Source organism: Clarias gariepinus, chromosome 4 (genome assembly GCF_024256425.1).
Source record: "Clarias gariepinus isolate MV-2021 ecotype Netherlands chromosome 4, CGAR_prim_01v2, whole genome shotgun sequence".
Classification (NCBI taxonomy): domain Eukaryota; kingdom Metazoa; phylum Chordata; class Actinopteri; order Siluriformes; family Clariidae; genus Clarias; species Clarias gariepinus.
Window position 1 is genome coordinate 34,653,530 of NC_071103.1, and position 14,122 is coordinate 34,667,651.

Here is a 14,122-nt window from a genome sequence, read left to right on the forward strand (position 1 = left end):
AAACTCCCTGAGATGCCAATAGAAAAAAATCTCAAGAGGAACCAGACTCAACAGGGAACCCATCCTTATTTGGGTGAAACAGAGAGCAGGAATTGAACTGCATTCATACTGTGTGTTACGTGGCAGCCAGTTCAGCTATAAGAGTTGATGTTAATTGATGTTAATATGGAGTCCAGGTAGTTATTGGAGTCTCAGGTAGACTTGTAGGAAATTTTAGTCCTAAACTATCGAGCAACTGCGGCCACGTCAAGTCTTTAGAGAAACAGCTGTCCAGTCGAGGCTAGAACTGTCATCTTGGTAGAGTGAAACTGTCCCCAGACACCGGACACATCCCAAAGAGACACATGTAAAGTATGTATAATGTGAATGTATATTTAGTGTAGAGTAGACCATTTAATGTTTTATATTTCAAGAGTGGTATTTTAAAATCAATGCGAATTTTCACAGGGAGCCAATGGAGTGAAGATAAGATAGGTGTGATGTGCTTGTATCTTCTGGTTCTAGTGAGGACTCTCGCTGCTGCTAGCTGAAGCTTGTTTATGAACCTAGCTGAACAACCAGACAGCATTACAACAGTCCAACCTAGAGGTGATAAAAGCATGAACTAGTTTTTCTGCATCGTTTAGCGACAATATATTTCTTATCTTGGCAATATTTCTGAGGTAAAGGAATGCTATCCTGGTAATATTATCTACATGAGCTTCAAATGAAAGGCTGGAATCTATAATCACACCGAGGTCTTTTACTGTTGCACTTGATAGAACAGAAAGGCCATCTAAAGTTACAGTGTGATCTAAAATCTTACTTCTAGCTGTATAAGGCCCTATGACTAGAACTTGTCTCTTATCAGGATTAAACAGAAGGAAGTTAATTAGCATCCAGTCTCCTATGTCCTGCACACATTGCTCAACTTTAGTAAGCTGTTTTTTTTTCACATCATTGTTATGCTGATGACACACAGTTGTATGTCTCAGAAAAATCAGATGACAAACCAGATGAGAAAACTTTAGAATTTAACCCAAGTATCAGGTATTGCTAATATCGGCAAAGGGTCTTTTAGTTAATGACGTCTACTTCCTAAAGTTATAGTTTTAAGTTCATAAAAAAAGTCTTCTCTCCGGAACTAGAAGAAGGGCTGTGAAGAGAATAAATCTATATTAGGAAAACAGAAATGTAGTAAATCTTTGTGCCAGTTTAATTGACACTAGCAGTTGTATAAGAATCACAGTTTATTCACTTTATTTGAGGTAGCGTTTAATGTCTTCTGAAGTTAGCTGAGCCGTTTTAGTCCTTTTGTCTTTAATCATTCATCCAAAATTGGTGTGACTGAAACGGAAAGATTACTGAGTAATTATAATGAACCATAAAACAAATCACGTTTACAGCCAAATGCATGTCGAATGGCTACAAAATTGGATAAAAGCATGACTATTTAAAAGCAATAAAAAAAGATAATTTATTACCCAGACCAACTACCATTTTTTACCTATCTAAAAATTTAACAATAAAGACTATTACTTATGTGAATCATCTTTAGTAAGTCTATCAGTGCTTCCTATTCTTTTATGACAATGGTTGTGGAATGTCTTTTATAACTAAAAATAAAACTCGAAGGAAATGATGTAAAAAGGAAGTAATGATGGGGTAGAAATATCGTGAGAAATGTCAATGAAATTGTCCCATCACACTTCATTTGGATAATTGCGGGCAGTTTTAAAAACACAAAACCATAGTGATCCCTTTGAGAATGCTTTGTTTTTTGCCATGCCAGGCACAATTTTCTCTTCCATTTAATAAACACTAATATTCCAGCTATTCTTGAGGATGTGAGTCACTATAAGGACCAAACGCAAAGAAGACTGATTGGCTAATGGGATTTTCATAAGCAAGGGAAGGAAGGGGGGGGGGGGGGTGGATTAGTGGACCAGAACCAGATCGTTAGCATACTGATGAGCAGAGCTCTTTCCATTATTCATCAGTGTAGAAAGAGCACAGAATTTTTTTTTTTTTTTTTCATCTTCTCCCTGAGCATAGCTGGCATACTCCACAGGCCAAATTTGAGTGTTTGTATGCAAGGGAAATGGAACTTGAACCTCAAATGACGTCAAATTCTACGGATGAATCTTGGCTCTATTTAAATTTCAAGGTATGTCAGCTGGGGCACCTGCCATCATTAACTCCAACAATAAGTATTTTAATGAAAATATTTAAATTCTTTTTCTTGATCTGAGCAGGCTTAGGCGTGACATTTAGTGCCCACTGGGACATGACTTTCCCTGGAGTTTTTGTGTGGTACATGCTTCATTGTGCAACCCTCACCTTTTACGAATAAAATGTCAAACGAAAATGAAATGAATCAAACACTTCCCTTTTTCTTCTAGAGGAAAAAGTGTATGAGAAATTGAGTGCAGTAATTAAGGGCTAAAGCACTTAATTATTATACGCGGAATTATTTTAGAGGAAAATAATTAATTTTTGGGTGTTATGGTGTCAGATTTTCTATTATTAAAAGATAATAATGTACCTATTCTATCGATTTAACATTGTGGAACACATTTTAGACAAATTCCTATTATTATGAAACTACATACTGAAGACATTCCTGTGGCTGAAAATATCCCCTTAAAAGGGATATATTATGCAAAAGTTCCCCTTTTAGTTATTTTAAGACATTCATGTGGGTCAAAACATGACAAAATTGCATTTTTGTATGGCTGGTGCTTAAATAAGATGAATAGATTTGACTTTAATTGTGACCTCATATACAGTAAGAGGATCCCCTACCTTGGCGTGTTGCTCAGCACAGCACATCATTTACACAGACACTGAAATGGTGCATTCAGAGAGAGGATTAGTTGCATTTAAGTCGACTGCTTAAGACACTGGAGACTCCTTCCATTAAATGAATCTCTTATCAGACAACGTCATCGTGTGAATGCATATTTGTTCATCTTTTATACATCCGACTAGGAACCTCTGTAGATCAATATGTGGTGACTATTGTATTTATCCCCATCATTATGATTGTAGTAGTACCTTCTATCAACATTTACGCACTATGGGTAATTTGAGAAAGCCAATTAGGCTAATCTGCATGTTTTTGGACTGTGGGACGAAACCTGTGCACTTGGAGGATACCTGCCAAGCATTGGGAGAAGATGCAAACAAACCCCGAGGCAGGAATCGAACCCAGACCCTGGAGATGCAAGATGACAGTGATAACCACTAAGCTACTGTTATTACCATTCATCTACCTTACTTAAATGACAACATGATTTTAATTACAGCTGACACTATTGACATAGCTTCTGTAATAGGACATTACTCAACATTTGGATCAGTAAAATCCAACACTTTAACAATGCTCCGTTATTGAGTAATTGCATACAATGAAAGCTGAACCCTTGTATTTGTATTTCTGGGTGGTTTAACCTACACCATTTACTATCCACTTTTCTCCTTAGAGACGATCTTTTATGCAGGATGTTATTCTGGAAGCGGATGCCGTAGATTTCCAAGAACAGAAAAAGGTAAGACACATAGACACATGGTAAGATTAAACAATAATCCTTAGGGATTTATTTTTTTTGTTGTTAAAATGTCCTGCTACCCCATAAAATCGACTTCCCCTCTTTCTTTTCCTTCAGTTATGCACAGTTATCTCCATGGAGAGCATGCTTTAAGTTCTCTTGTTTGGCAGCATCTTACAGAATTCATTATTTGGCCTGTCGCACACACATGAAAGCAAACATCTTCATTTTAGTCACGATGGCAAAAGAGCAGTCGAAGGGTGAAACCCAAACTCCGCTCCATCTCTTCCTCGTTTCCCAGCATCCTTCACCATATGGCAAAGTGCTAGGATTCAGTCTGGGCCATAAATTACATCGGAATTGCTGAACGGTCCTGGATACGGCTAAAAAATTGAGAAGGACCTTGACAATCAACGCACCACATAGTCATATATATTACCTAGCAGGTCAAATGTGAGCTTTGCAAGACTGATTTGCAACAGATGGTTTATTTTTTTATGGCCAGACATGTTTTTTTTTTTTTTCTTTCTAAGAACATACATCATTTGCTACTTTAAATAGATGTCCTGTCTAAGCATTGCCCATATTATATAGAAGACCCAACTATATTGTAAAGGATGTCACATAGGTTTGGATTATTCTTGTGCAAATACAGTAGTATTACGGTACATTGAATTTTTTTTTTTTGTAAAATACCAAAATCAATGGATCTCAACATTTTAATCTTGTTTAAACAGTTACTCCTTCTAAAGGTCATAGTCTTGGTGTGATGTGGCATAAAAGAACTCCCCTTGTTTTCAACAACTTATAAGGAGTATAATATTACTTCCTAAAAAGGAACCACTATTCACACTTCTTTCCAGGAACACTTCGAGCCAGTTGTCAGCAGTGCAGCCTAATGAATGGTGGTGGTTTATATTAATACGCTGCCACGTATTGAATCACAGTTGGACTTCGGTGTACTCATGTTATAGACTTGGCTTCCAGCTCGGTCGTTGTCAGCAGTATTAATCGCGCCTCCTGACAACACCTGACTCAGTGCGAGCGTTCCACGCTGTAATTAAGTGTCAGATCCACAGGAGCGGCCATAGAACTGCAGCAGTGTTCCTGTAGAAGACCGCAGGTGGGAGGAGAGATTAGCTCACAACCGCCCTCCACCCCTCAAAAAAAGGCTATTAATGGAAACCATTTGCAGCAAAGTCTTTGGGAAGCATGTAAAAAAAAAAAAAAAGTTTTGGGAGGGGTGTGTGTCAGTGTGTATGTGTGTGTGTGTGTGTGTGTGTGTGTTGGTATGTCAGAGGTTGAAGAAATCTATTGGGTGTTCAGCAAAAGGAACAGCTTGATCCTCAGCATTAAAAAACGATTGAATTTGTTACTAACAGGAAGATGAGTGCTGAGGAGACTGGTTTCTCCATCATATTTCATTTTTGTCCAAAGAGAAAAAAGAAAAAAAAAGTTGGGGGAATATCCATAAGCCCTTCGGAACACTTAACATTATGACACTGGAAAATGGAGACACACCTGAGCCAAAAAAATGTGCAGAAAGGAGACAACTCATAAGAGACCTTCATGAATGTTTTTTAAATGTTGTTTGATGGTTCTGGGAATGCTATCAAAAGGTCAGCAGGAGATTTTTACTCTCCTTTGGCTCGGCACTTCAGTTCGGTAATGAGAGCTGACCAATTTCCTCTTGAAGTCACATATTTTAGCTTCCTGTGCAACCTGTCGTGACCAAATTGGTGGCTGATCTGCATCCATCCCAATCCCTTACTCATTTTTTTTTTAAAAGAAGGGAAACCCCAGGGTTAATCTCCCAAACTGTTCCCACCCATTAAATCAGATCAAAACAAGAAGAAAACTATGAAGTAAAAGACATCTTTGTCCTCAACTGGTGTCCTTTTTGTTTCCTGTGTTGTTGTTTGGGTTTGTCAGAAGATAATAACAGATTACAGCCATCATGGAACACAACAAAGAATGTTTTGCCACATAAAGATCTTTGAAAAAAAAAAAAAAAAAAAAAAGAACATGCCGTCACTGACAAAACAAGAGCCTTTTCTGATAATGAATCCTGCCACGTGCTTCAGTCGCCCCCCCCAAGCCTATTATTATTCTCATCAGGATGAAGTGGTGCTCTCTACGGACCTCCGGCTCTAAAGGCAGACTTCTGTAATGCGTTCAAGAAAGCTGTTAAACCATAGAGGTGGTGCATCACCCTGCAGCTAAGAATGGCCGCTCCTGCTAATTAAAATCGAAAAAGAAACTACAGTAATGTATTAAAAAAAAAGCCTAACAAAAAACACTAGACACTATCAAAGCCAAAGAGCATCAAAGACAAGACAAACATCAAAGAGCTTCAGAAAAAGAAATATAGAATGTGAAAGTTAGAGAGAGAAAGACAGATACTATAGCCACTTTCCAGGAGTGATAAATAAAGGAGATCATCCCCCCAGATCCTGCTTCATTGCTCTCAGGAGTCTCTGATTTCCTTGTACTTCCCCTTGGCGTCCATTTACCCCACTGCTCCTTGACACAACCCACGGTTGCAGCATCCACACACACCTATCACACTTACACACTCAGGCCCGAATGGCAACCGCTGTAGCATGTGCGCGATTAGTAGAGGCATGCTAAAGAGTTCAGACAGCTCAGAGGGAAGAAGGGAAGAGAGGTTGAATGATCTGGTGCTGTATCATATTTTGGAGAAGTTATGGATCAGAGAGAAATGTGGCGGCTAGGAACAGCTTCCATACTCATAAATCTCTGCTTAAAGACTCAGATGTAAGGACTTGGCATAAATTGGCAGAAATGGACATATAAAAATCCTTACATATAAAAAACAAGCACTCAGCGAGTGTCAGGTCTGTGGTAAGGAATGCCCTGGTTATATTGAGAGAAAGAGGTGAGAGGAAAATGGGCAGATGTGTTTCACCTGGCAGAAATTAGCTTAAATAATCATACTTTCAACCACGGTGAGCAGAAAAGCGTCCCATTATCTACAAATCCCGAGGTGGATGAAGTGTAATAACAACACACAGTCACAAATAATATTGTGGGTGATGACGCTGAACAGTCCATAGGGGCATCCATATCATCCTGTAATAGGCTGGAGTGCCATACAAGGTGTATTTCTGCATTATGTACAGAGTTCCTGAAATTGGCTCCAGATCCAACATGACTAACGACACATGACATTATATGACAATGTTATTATTCGATGAAAAACTTAATTCAAGGTTCATAGTACAGTTCTGTACTGCATGCAGGTACATCAAATAAGGTTTAATGCAACTTTTGGTGACCTTCACCATAAAAGCTTGCCAGTATTGCTAGAGTAAGTGTCGAGTGCAGCATCTTTTCAGCATATTCAGTATTGCGTGACTTCATAGTATGCAGCTGTTAAGGAAGAAAGCTTTATAATTCACCTCTTCTGTGTTACCCAGAAGTCTGGTTCTTCTCAAGGTTTCTTCCTCATGATGAAGAGTTTCTTGCATCTGTCACCTTTAGTTTGTTAATGAGTGATGTGCTGTAAGTGTATATCCAGATTTATCGGAAACTGCTTTGTGACAATGTCTTTCGTTTAAAGTACACATAAAATAGAGAGGGGAAATTGAATTATATAATATCGAGTGTAATCGGTTTACAAGATCTCATCAGTCTGAGATGAGAAAAGTATGCGCTTTGACCTGAATTCTGATAATTTTTTTGTTACAATATTTATCCATCCATCTAAGAAACTCTGGACTTTGGAGGCCAGTGGGGACCGTTGTATTTATTCCTATTTTTTACAACCTTGGTGGGACCTCCAGTCAACTTTAACACATGCATCGACATACTATGGGCAATTGGGGAATGTTAATGAGCTTAATCTGCATGTCTTTAGACTGTGGCAGGAAACTGGAGAACCCAGAGGAAACCCACCAAGCACAGGAAGAACGTGCAAACTCAATGCACACAGACCCCAAAGCAGGAATCGAAACCCGGACCCTGGAGGTGCAAGGTGACAGTGCTACCCACTGCAGTACCGTGCCACCATTTGTTTGGACACTGGGTTGTCAAGTGGCAACTCTACAAACTGCTCAACTACATGGCTCTTTTTTACAGTAAAATCATTCATACTGTATGAATCCATACCATTACTGTAGGCAGAAAATCCATTATAATCCTTCAGTATAACAAAGCATGCTTCAAATGGTTGATTTAGCATTGATGAGGGAAAAAAATATCATGTTGCACAATACAACAAGAGGATTTAAACATGAATGACAAAGTTGCATAAGGAATACGAACCACAATAACTTATAATAATTTTCTTTCTATCTTTTTTTTTGTGTATCACTAAAGGAAGCCCTACTGTACTTAATCATTAAAGGGCTTGTTTGAGTGAATTACAATGCGCACAGATGCTAGTGTTTTTTTTTTTTGAAGATACTCATTACCTCTACTATATTACATGTGATATAATAATATTTAACCTATAATTCATAACCTAATATAATGAGATCAGCAAGAAGAGTTTATTTAAGCAGATATTCAGAAACAGCTGTTTTGAGAAGCTGTAGCAGAAATTGCCTGAATTTGTCTTCAGTGCAGTGCAAAGAAAGAGTCAACAGCTACAGATCTGTGAAAACAGCTGTTCTTTATCCGATAAGGCCCATGAGTCATAGCAACGAGTGCTGCAGAACCTCAAACACAGGTGTGTGTGTGTGTGTGTGTGTGTGTGTGTGTGTTGAGCAGGTGCATTATACCGTATGTGTGCACAGATAAGCACTTAAAAATCATAAATTGAATTGTAAATGTACCTTAATTTGCATAACCAGCTCAGTGCATCATCAATCAAAGCCACATTAAATAACTGCCTCTGTGAACACAAAGCAGAAGTGGTCATACCAGAAATGTCTGGATAAACAATCAAGTGTGGAATGATGGAAGGTTTCAGGTTTTTGTGGGTTGATTTGATTTTTTTTTTAAGTACAATATTTAAAACATATACGTACAGTGGCAAGAAAAAAGTAAGTGAATCTTTTTGGAATTTCATGGTTTTCTGCATTCATTTGTGAAATTAAAATGTGATCTGATCTTCACCAAAGTTAAGAGTATTGACAAATATACTGTAATGTGAATAAATTAATTACACACACAAAAAAATCATTCATGTCTTTATTGATAACAACAATAAAAAACCTTAAAGTGCTACTGTATGTGAACCCTTGAGTTTGTGGCCTCAAAAAAGCTCATTAGAGTCAGGTGTTAGCATACCTGGGGTCTTGTTAAGAAAATTAATTTGAAGGTGTGGACTAGAGCTACTTTGAATAAATAAAATCCTTTTAAACTTTTTGAGTATGCTCTGCTCAAGACGAATATGCTAATGTGAGCCATGCCTCCCCAAAAAGAGCTTTCAGAGGATCTATGAATTGTTGTTTTACATAAAGCTGGAAAGGATTACAAAGTGATTTAAAATACATTAGAAATTCAACAATCTACAGACTACAGGCTGAGACAGTGGAGACAGTTTAAGACTGTGGCTACTCTATCAAGAAGTAGGCGCCCAGTCAGAAGGACCCACTGAATGCTGAGTGGATGGAACAGACGAATTACAGAGACCTCCACCATTTTACTTACTTATCTTCTATACGTGTTTTTCCTGTATACAAGGTCACAGGGATCCAGAGACTATCACAGGAGACTTGGGCCAAAAAGTGGTTTAAGCACTGGTTAGCACAACTGTCGTATTGCACCTTCAGGGTCTGGGTTCGATATCCCGCCTTGTGGTCTATGTACAGGGAGCATGCTTTCTCTGTGCTTGGTTTTCTCCCACAGTCCAACGCCATGCAGATTAGGCAAATTGGCATTCTTAAATTGCCCATAGTCTGTGAATGAATGACTGTGTGTGTGTGCCACATTCTACGAAGGGAAAATTGCAGCAATCCATCAGTCCTTTGCTTTCAACCCAACTCGTACATCAGAACTTTAGGACCCTCCCTTCCTTTAGCAGAATTCTCAAAACTGTCATCTGATGAGATTCAACAGATCATCTCGTCATTCAACCCCACCACCTGTTCATTAGACCCAATCCTTTTCAAAATGCTCCAGGCCATCTTACGAGACCTCCTTCCCTTCACCACAACCATCATCAACCATTCTATATCATCTGGTCATGTATCTGCTGCTTTTAAAAAGGCAAGGGTTATTCCCATCCTCAAGAAACCCTGCCTGGACGTTAACAACTATCGCCCAGTATTGCTTCTCTCTGTTTTTCAACATTTTTAAAAGAACTGTCTATAACCAAATGTCTCTTTATCTCTTACAGAACAACCTTAATGATTCTAACAAATCTGGATTTAAAGTGGCACATTCCACAGAGACTGCCCTCTTGACAGTCACTAAAAATCTTCATGCTGCTAGATCTGCTGAACTGTGATCTGTCCTCATCCTCCTGGACGTGTCAGCTGCATTTGACATGATGAACCACAAGGTTACAAGCCTTGGAATCTGTGAAACAGCATGGCAATGGTTTGCTTCTTACCTAAAAGATAGATTCGTATGAGGTGACATAGAGGGGATTCACATCTGCCCCACCGAGACTCTCTACTGGTGTCCCACAGGGCTCAGTATTTGGCCCTCTTCTGTTCTCCCTCTATACCCGATCTCTTGGTAAGGGCATATCATCTTTTGTTTTTTTTACCACTGTTATGCAGATGACACACAACTTATTCTCTCACTTCCTCCCTCAGATGCATGTCACCTCAGCAAAGGAGCTCATTAGCTGAAGCTCAATCTGAGTAAAACCGAACTGCTGTTCAAGACCTTGTGATATCCCTGGACAACAATTAGATCACTCCTTTAGCCACTGCCCGCAATCTTGGGGTAACCGTGGACGGTCATCTGTCATTTTTTCCACACATCACTAACCTTACTCGCTCTTGTAGATTTTTTATTTTTTAGGGATTTTTTTCCTGATTTTCTCCCTAATTTAGTTGTTTTTAATTCCTTCCCGTCACTAGGTGGCTCCCACATTAAGGCTACTACTACCACTCAGTCGGAAGGGCCAAAGACTATCACCTGTTTCCTCTGAACCATGTGACGCCAGCCGACTGCATCTTTTTCGAACTGCTCGCTCACGCACTGCTGGGGGTGGCCTAACACACTCGGACAGCGCTATACGCTCATAGATGCCCCCTGATTGGCTGTATAGCCGTGACTAATGTGGGAGCACAAAGTACCTCTCATCCCTCCCCTCTGGGAGAGCTCAGTCAATCAGCTCTTTCTAGACCTCCGGCTGCGAGAGGTTACAGCATCTCCCGGAAATCGAATCAGCGATCTCCGGATAATAGGGCGAGCCCTTTACCACTGCGCCACTCGGAGGCCAAGATTTCTTCTTTACAACATCAGAAGAATTTGCCCATTTTTTTTTCTTCACAACTTACTCCTGGCAGGTCTGCCTTTGTCGACGATTTGTCCTCTGCAACTGATCCAAAATACAGCAGCATGTCTCGTTTTCAACCTTCCCAGTGCAACCTCCCTGCACTGGCTTTCTTTAGCTGCCTAAATCAAATTTAAAACCCTAATGCTCATCTACAAAGCTAAAAATGGCCCAGCACCCACTTTCCTCTCTGCTCTAATCACGCCATGCACTGCACCACGTTTCCTCCGATCCTCCAGTACTGCTTGCCTCGTCCCACCATCTCTCAGGGATCAAGGACAACATTTATCCAGACTCTTTTCTGTTCTGGCACCTAGGTGGTGGAACGAAATTCCTCTAGATGTCCGTACAGCAGGGTCTTTGACGATATTTAAGCGACGACTTAAGGCATATTTGATTCTTCAACACTTTTACTAATCCCCCCCAAAAAACCTCTTCCCAATTGTGTTTGACTGATGACACTTAGTTAAAATAAGATAAGATAAGGTAAGATAAACCGTTATTAGTCCCATAAGTGGGAAATTTGTTTTGCCACGGCAGAAAGTGAACAGTACAAAGTTAAAAATTAAGAAACAACAAAAAAAAGTAAAATAAAACTACTAACAGTATAAAATGTACACTATACAATCTGGATATAGAATATGGACATCTTTGTAGTAAAATATTTACATCAATATAATTTTAGACTATACAGTATGTAAGCAGAGTTGACTGAATGAAATGTCTGTACACAATGAGTATATGTATACAGATACATAGTGAGTGACAGGCATTTTCAATAATGTTTTAAATGTTTTAAATTGCACACTTTGCCCAGTTATGGTGGTTCCCCCAAGACAGAAAGAAAATTGCACATGTTCCATCATAATATTGCACATAACTACCATGGTGTATTTGATGTGTGTGTTTGTTCGTTGCTTGTGCGTGTGTGGTCAGAGTCTACGTTTTACAGTCTGACAGCGGTTGGCAAGAAAGACTTACAGAATCGCTCCGTCCCACATCGTGGGTGCAGCAGCCTGCCACTAAAGTGCTGTCAATGCTGTTAGATACTGTACTCCTGCAAGGGGTGGGAGATGTTATCCAACAGGAATGACAGCTTAGCCACCTTTCTTCTGTCACTCACCACCTCCACTGGGTCCAGAGGGCATCCTAGAACAGAGCTTGTCCCCTCCGGATCAGCCTGTTCAGTCCCCAGTAGAGAAACCGTAAAAGATGGCTGATGCCTCCACAGAGTCATAAAAGGACTTTAGGAGTAGGCCCTGCACTTCAAAAGACCTGAGCCTCCGCAACAGGTACAGCCTGCTCTGCCCTTTTTTGTAGAGCGCATTTGAGTTGTGAGTCCAGTCCAGTTTATTGTTCAGATGTACACCAAGGTACCTATAACTCTCCACAGCTTCAATGACCATGCCTTGGATGCGCAGTGGTTGTAGTGCAGGATGTTTGTGCCTGCGGAAGTCTACCACCAGCTCCTTGGTTTTAACAGTGTTGATCTGGAGGTAGTTCTTTTAGCACCAGTCCACAAAGTCCCTGTTAAGTTCCCTGTACTCCTTGTCATCCCCTTCAGTTATGAAGCCGACTATTGCAAAGTCATCGGAGAACTTCTGCAGGAAGCAGTTGGTGGTGTTGTGAGTGAAGTCTGCAGTGTAGATTGTAAACGGAACGGAGCCAGAACCGTTCCCTGTGGAACCCCCGTGCTGCAGACCACCCTGTCAGACACACAGCCCTGAGTTCTCTCGTATTGTGGTCGGTTAGTAAGGTAATCCAGTATCCATGTTAGTTAGTAACCTAGCAACCGAGTGTAAGTGTCTATCCAGTGATGTAAACTTCAAAGCACTTTTTGTAAGTGGCTCTGGATAAGAGTGTCTGCCAAATGGCTACATGTGTGCCCTGTGAAAGATTGGCACTTAGTCCAGGGTGTATCCTGCCTCGTGCTCTAAGTCTCCTGGGGCATTTATCTAAAACAATCGAAACAAACATAAAACACGCAAACTGACATTTGCTTAACACTACAATGTTTTTGTAACACTGAAAAAAGGGAATTTTTACAATGGAAAGTATGTTATTTCTTAAATATACAAAGGTCCTTCAAGTCAATCTGGGACTTGTGATGTTTACAGAAGACTGCTAGCACAGTCCTAACCTCACTTCAAGCCATTTTGGGATTTTTTGGGCCATTTAAGGAGTTCCTTAGAGGCCAGGGTTTTAAACTTAAAGTTAGCAGGCTGATCACTAAAGCACTAATGTAGCACTGGGATAAATGCATTAGTGTATCAGAGGATTCTATAGAGAAATAAAGGGAGTCTTTACTCTCATAACTATGTTTTGTGATTCTGCACAACCAAAAGTCCCTGTTTAACTTAAACGCCCATTGTAAAATGGATTGTATGTGTTATCCACTATAAAATGTAAATTGTAATACGCAATTTTAAAAATATATTCCGTTCCTAAGCTTTGTTTGTCTATACTTATATGGTCAGGTCTGTAAGTTTTGGAACAATGTTTTTCGATGTTACAGTATCTTATTTGTCAGATTATTATCTTAGAAATTACAGTATATTATATTGCATCTGCAAACTGTTGCTATAATCATGGCCAGGACTTTTATTCACCGTCCTCCTGAGAATACATTTTACTGTTTGTCTTGACTTCTTTACAACTACATAATGTAATCATTTATAATTCCACTATTAGGTATCACTAACAAGAAGTCAGGGTTAGATTTTGATTCTCTCCATATCCATATTTGTGCAAAGCTGCTTTGTGTTGAAGTCTTCATTTAAATGTTCTATACATATGTAAATGAATTCATTTGTAATAATTCACATTACTCATACCCACTATTTACGATTTACAGATACCTTGGGGTATACATAGACCAACAATATCATGAAACATATATTTTTTTTTTTTTTTGCAAAATAGTGCATAGAGTTGTTTTAAAATGTGTCAAAATTATATGAAATTTAGCATTCCGCTTAAAAATATGTCATGTTAGGAAAAAGAGTTACATACGAATTCTATTTTTTACATATTTGTGCTCATATTCTAATTTCTGTTATTTAATTTGGGCTAATTATATAAGTGTAACTGTAGTTAAACACATACCATCCACTATATAACACTTAAAATGTGCAGTACTGAAATCGTGTCAGAAGTCTGGCATTAAAGATTC